Source organism: Galeopterus variegatus, unplaced genomic scaffold (assembly GCF_000696425.1).
Source record: "Galeopterus variegatus unplaced genomic scaffold, G_variegatus-3.0.2 Scaffold4406, whole genome shotgun sequence".
Taxonomy (NCBI): Eukaryota; Metazoa; Chordata; class Mammalia; order Dermoptera; family Cynocephalidae; genus Galeopterus; species Galeopterus variegatus.
In genome coordinates, this window is record NW_007730517.1 from 52,837 (window position 1) to 59,135 (window position 6,299).

Below are 6,299 nucleotides of genomic sequence, written 5' to 3' on the forward strand. Positions count from 1 at the left end.
TATTTCTCTCAAGAAGCTCCAATTCAAGTTAAAAAAGGGAGATGCCTCTGGCCTTTGAGATGCTGTACTCTTGTTGAGGACACAGCCACGCATCAGGTGCTTACTGGAAACCAGGGCCTGTGCTAAGGGCTTCGCTTACACTGCTGCAATGAACAAAACAACCACACAACGTATTGGCTCCATTTCACAGATGTGAACACTGAGGCTCCAAGAGCTGAAGCAACTTGGTCACACACACACGAGCAGTGTGAGGGAAAACAGGTGTGAATGTGGAGCTTACTTTCTTACTCAGGACCCCTGTGACAGATGAGGATGGGGATTCTTTTGTCTGTTTATAGATGAAGAAAAGAGGGTCCGAGAGGGTGGTGACCTCTCTAAGGCTGTGTGGCCAGTGCACACGTAGCTAAAGTGTACTGATTTTACATGTGAGTCTTCACCTACACAACACTGCCTCCACAATGCTCACTGGAAGCCAGTTTTGCTGAAGACAGCTAAGTCTCCAACTGTCAAAGCCACATGAATGGTGGTCTCTTCAAAAGAGATGGCGGTAATGCTGAGAGTGCGGCCACAGCATCCAGGCACCCAAGTCCCTCAGGAATCCTTCCCACGTATCAGTCTCTGCATCCTGATGTAAGAACTGTCAGGAACTAGGATTCCACATTAGGAGGCAGCACCAGAAAACAATTTCAAGGTCACCTACAGGAGAATGTGCTGACCTTGAGATAGAAACAGAATGTACGTGTATGTCTGTAAAGAGAAATGGGGAAACCATCGCTCTTTTGTTCATTCTGTCAAAAAATATGTACTGAGTTTCCAGCATATGCCTGGCAACCGCCCGGTGCAGGGGAAACACAAAGGCCACTCAGAATGGAGCAGGCTCCACCAGAAAGATCGCGAGCTTTGCAGGCAGGTGAGAACCCTGCATCTGCCTGTCACTGGCTGAGGGTCTTGGGTTTAGTCCTGGACTCTCTTTAAGTCTCGGGAAAATGAGAATAATATTGCCACTTCACAGGTAACCGTGGCCACTCCACAAGTTAAAAATAAATCTGCACATGCTCAAACTGTCGCTTCCCACTGCATAGAGGTGCCTGCTGTTGCCTCTTAAAAACAACAGAAGCATTCAGACTCATCTCCTGACCTGGGGGGTGGGGAACCCACAAAGCTAAGGATCCCAAGTGAGGTACACAAAAGACTTTGGGAACTGAGAAAGGAGAAGGGAAGGCTGTCGGAGAAAGCAAAATGACTCGAAAAGCTCCCAAAGTCAAGTGCAGAAATACATATCTGAACTCCATTTTCAAGTTCCCTGTGCATGAACTCACTCTAACCTCCTTCATCTCACACTGCCTCTTCCCACGCTGAAAGCCCAACAAGGATCTTGAGAATGCAAATTACAACGTGCCTCCCCAGGAGGAAAACCCAGGCCAGCTGACCACTTCTGCATGCCCCACCCAGGGAGAAAACCCACTTCTCAGCTTCATCCGCAGTTATAGGAACCCCCAAGGCCTGGGAAATCATCCCAGTTGTCAGTCCTGGCAGTTGCCTCCGCCTGTCATCTGGCAGTGGCAATCAAAATGATGATTCCTTTTTATTTCCACCAAATGAGATTTTCTAAGAATGGGAGAGTTTCAAAGTCAGAGTTTTAAGCTCCTTCTCACAGAGAGTTAATATTTTTTACAAGATAATCCTCCTCAGGGAGGAGGATGGATTCCATGAGCCCAGGTGGCAAATGTGGCTCTCTGGGGATTGCGGGATGGATGGTACAGGGCAAGAAAGCCAAAACGTGGGACCACAACGGCTCACTTCTCAAAATTCACCACGCACCCATTATTTCACAAATACCTCCAGAATGCCTCCCACGTGCTCTAGGCACCCCCTCTAGGCGCTGGGTTTGCAGAAACTAAAGGTGACTGACAATGACCCTTTCCATTACTGCACCCCAACGAGGCCAGTCTCATTTTCTCCAGGCACATCTCACAGCAGCCCATTTTGCAGACAGGAGCCTAAGACTCAGAGAGGGTAAGCGACCTGCCCAAGGTCACACAGCCAGTAAGTAGCAGGATCAGGAATTAAACACATAGGTACAAAGTCCCCATGAAAATCCCTGGCGGCATCTCCTTCCCACTCAATCCCTCCCCCTCCCTCCATTTTTTGCAACAGGGTGGGGATCAAAGACATTGTTCCCCCCACCCCGCCGTGGGGGGCTCCAGCAAGGGAAGTCCTCGGTTCCTCTTTCCTCCCATCCCCGACACAGGACACACGTCTCAACGGCCACACAGGTTACTTCCAGACCCACGGTGTGTGTGCACAGCCCCGGGAAAGCCCTGCAGGCTGCAAAGGCATCCACCCGTGAACATCGAACTTCCATTTAAAAAAAATAAAGATGATGAAAAGATAAAGGGCAAAGAGGAAGTGCTGTAAGCACAGGCGGTGGCTGCCCCGGGAGGAAGTCTTGAGGCCAATGGAGATTGTGCTCGTCCCCTCCAGTTCCTCAATTCTAAGGCGACCGGCCTGCCACAGCCCTAGTGAGCCGGGGCTGCACTGAGCCCGGGGCCGGTCCCAGCGCCGTCACGCGGGGTCCGTCCACACATTCCTTCAGCCCGGCGACAGAGAGGTACTGAGCGCCTGCCAAGTGCCAGGCTGTCCTGGGAGCAAGAGCAAACTCCCTGCCTGGGAGGGGACGGGGGACAGGCGACGAACGCATCTCTGGTGGGTCAAGGGCTAAATGCTATGAGGAAAAATAAAGCCTGGTCATGGGAGAGAGGGTGGGGGTGTCTGCGCCACCCTAAGTGGCTCTCCGAGGACTTTTAACTCAGTACAGAAATTCCCAGACCAAAAGCTCCCTCTCCAGAATTCCGGTTTCGGATGTTGTGGAGACCCCAACTTTCCCCTAGTCTCTTATGGCAGAGTGTGGTGTTCTCCCTGTAAGGGGACTTGCCTAGGAAACTGGTAATATTCTTCGTCCCTCCGCCCTGCACCCCAGACCCTCAAGCCCATCCTGTCATTATCTTGAAACTCAGCCAGATTTCTCAGGAGTATAGACAATATATTCTCCAAAATATCTTTCCACCGTCCTCTAGCAGGGCATGAAGAGTTACATCAAAAGCTCTGGCTCTCTCCACCCTCCACCTCCAGCTGTCCTGCGGTGTTGGGGTGTGCCCAGTCATATTGAGTGCTGAGTCACCTGATTATAATCCATTCATTTCTTTAATAAGGTGTCTTGAGCCCCCCCCCTTTTTTTGGTGGCTGGCTGGTGCATTGAGACCTTCCCCCTGACCAGGCCCAGGGCTAGGAGTTGGGGGCACCGAGATGATCCTTCCCTGAGCTCAGTGCGCTCATCCCTGAAGGAAGGGAACTTGCAGTGGAGAGAAGTAGGTTTGAAACAGCTGGCTCCTGAACTATGAACTTGAGGAGCAGGAAAAGGGTTTGGAATCAGAGCTGAGCTGCTTACGAGATGGGCATTAACAATTCCAAACATCTATGAAGTGCTAGGCAGGTGCCAAACGCTGTGCGCATCTCATGTCATTCTCCCAACAGCCCCGTGAGGCAGGTTTATCATGTTCAGTGTTATGCAAGAAGATTCTGAAGCTGGGAGAGAGATGGAATTTGCCCAAGGTTATACCAATTAAATAGCGGTGGAGCTGGGCAAGTACCCAGATTGTCTGACTCCTAAGCTACTCTGAGCCTCTGTTTGTTCATCTATGAAATGGAAAGGACAATAATTACTTCATTGGGTTTTGTTGGTGATTAAATGAAATAGCACATGTGTAGAACCCAGCATTAGTAGGACCTGGGAGAGAGCTATCACCGTTGTTATTATTATCATGATAATTGTTAAAGGCATGAGGTAAGGAACTTTCTGGCATGCTTGGGAACTGCAAATAGTTTGGCATGACTGTAAGATAGAGTGCAAATTTGGGGGCAGGTAAGAATAGGTGAAGGTCTGGGAAGGAGCTGGATCACGCTTAGCCTGCACTCCACTGTTCAGATATACCTGGGATGAGGAGTCCAACTCATATGTATGTGCCTCAGAAAGGAAAGTCTCCATTCACCAGATATAGTGAGGCTGAGAGGCTGCTGTTGGCTTATTTAGCCAGATTCTGATAGATTTGACAAAATTAAGCAAATGGGGACCTGGGAATAATGTCTGGGGAAACTAGCACTTCTGCAGTGACCCGCTCTGTTTCCTTGGGGTATCAACTCTGCGATGGCAGACAGAAGTCCAACATGCTGCAAAGAGCACTTTCTTTGGAGTCAGGAAGGCCGGCCTGCCATTTCCAGCTGTGCAACCCTGTGCAAGTCATTTAACCTCTGACTCCTCTAATTTCCTCATCTGTAAAATGGGAATAATAACGTTATCTTCTGTTGAGAGAACTACCTGAGATAATGAATTTTTCATGCTACGTAACCTGTAAAACAGCATGCACATTTTAGTTTCAATATTAGAATCCTGTTCTCTCACAGCGCATGCAGTCCAAACATCTTTCAAGCAAAAATCACTAGCTATTTCCTTCACATGTGCAAAAGCCCCTCGAAAATATGCCTGCAAAATGTGTTTCCCCACTGAGCATTTATTTGCGAGAGTGAGACCAGAGGGTAGCAGAAGGTAGAAGTCAGGAGACACGAAGACTCAGTTTTTGTCCTGCTGGTGAGTATTTTGCAATTAAGTAGCCTCCCCATCCCATCGTGATAAAAGCAAACTCAGTGCCATTCTGCTTACCTGCTTTTCAGGCTCACCACACCCCCGGCCATTCAGAACCAAGAGAGATAAGAGACCAGACTCAAACCAAGGGCAAGCCTGCTAGGGAATACTGTCCCAAATTGCAGCATTGCCATATAGAAGATGCGTGCAAATGGCCCAGCCAGCTGATTCAGGCTGGGGAGTCCCACTCAGTGAGGTAGTATGCACCCGTGACAGATGGCTAGCCCTCAAGCTGGGACAGGGATCCTCACCAAGAGCCATAGGGCCCAGGCCTCCAAAAGCTGATGAGTGATTGTTCCAGGGGCTGGGAGGAGGGGCGGATGGGGTCGTGACTGCAGCTGCTTAAGGGATGCGGGATTTCCTTTTGGGGTGACAAAAATATTTTGGAATTCAATCAGGGGCAGTAATTGTACAGTATAGTGAATGTACTAAATGACACTGAATTGTTCACTTTAAAATGGTTAACTAGGGCTGGTCGGTTAGCTCAGTTGGTTAGAGCTTGGTGCTGGTAACACCAAGGTCGAGGGTTCAGATCCCCATACCAGCCAGCCACCAAAGCAAAAACCAAAACACTGTCTTTGCATCTTTTCTGTAAATCTAAAGCTAATAAATAAAATAAAATGGTTGACTAGTACCAGCCAGCTGCCAAAAAAATAAAAATAAAATACAAATAAAATGGTTAACTATATGTTATGTGAATTTCACCTAAATTTAAAAACAAAAGAAACAAAGAAATCGAGGGGAACAAAAAGCTAGTGATTAGGACGTTTACTGCATTTTTAATGTTTCAATATATCCACAATAGGGCTGCATAAATAAATCAGAACGTCAGGAGCAGGGCTGGCTGGTTGGTTCAGTTGGCTAGAGCGTGGTGTTATAACACCAAGGTCAAGGGTTTGAATCCCCATACCAGCTAGTTGCCAAAAAAAAAAAAAAAGTCAGGCATAGCAACTGGGCAAGGTAACTCTTTCTGAGTAGCCAGTTTATAAAACTGGTCCTTTAACAATTGGAACTAAAAGGAACTATTTGGATCCCGTATCGGCCAGCCACCAAAAAAAAAAAAAGTAAGTAAAAGGAGTTAGCATTGAATAATATAGTTTTGTATTTTTATTTTTATTATAACAATCTGTATTTCTGAAAAAAGAGTGCAGCGTAGTGGAAAAGCTCAGAGTCAAGTTAGAAAGACCTGAACTCAAATTCTGCCTTTTGTTATTATTAGCTGCAGGAAGTTGGAAAAAGTATTTAGCCTCTGGCCTTCTATTTCCTCATTATGTAAACTGGGGCTGACATCTCTACATAATAGGATTGTTGAGGGGACTGAGTGGCATAGTTTTTTTACTGCCATTGTCATTGTTACTACATGGTATGCAAAATCTTTCAAAACGTGGATTCATGCAGAAAATGAACCAAAGAGGTTCTTGGGGTATGCCTTAGTCTGTGTGGGCCACTTTAATCAAGTATCATAGACTGGGGGGCTTGTAAACAATAGAAGTTGATTTCTCACGGTTCTGGAGTCTGGAAGTCTGAGATCAGGGTGAGGGTCCCATTCCAGGCTGCAGATTTCACCGTCCTCACATGGAAGAAGGGGCCAGAGAGCTCT

At 47.5% G+C, this 6,299-nt stretch overlaps 1 non-coding gene across 1 annotated transcript; it reads left to right on the forward strand.

Annotated features, from left to right (window-relative positions):
* The first annotated feature begins 5,172 nt into the window (after positions 1-5,172).
* On the forward strand, positions 5,173-5,247 carry TRNAT-GGU. The gene has a single exon. It is a non-coding gene; the product is annotated as a tRNA-Thr (tRNA).
* Positions 5,248-6,299: the final 1,052 nt, after the last annotated feature.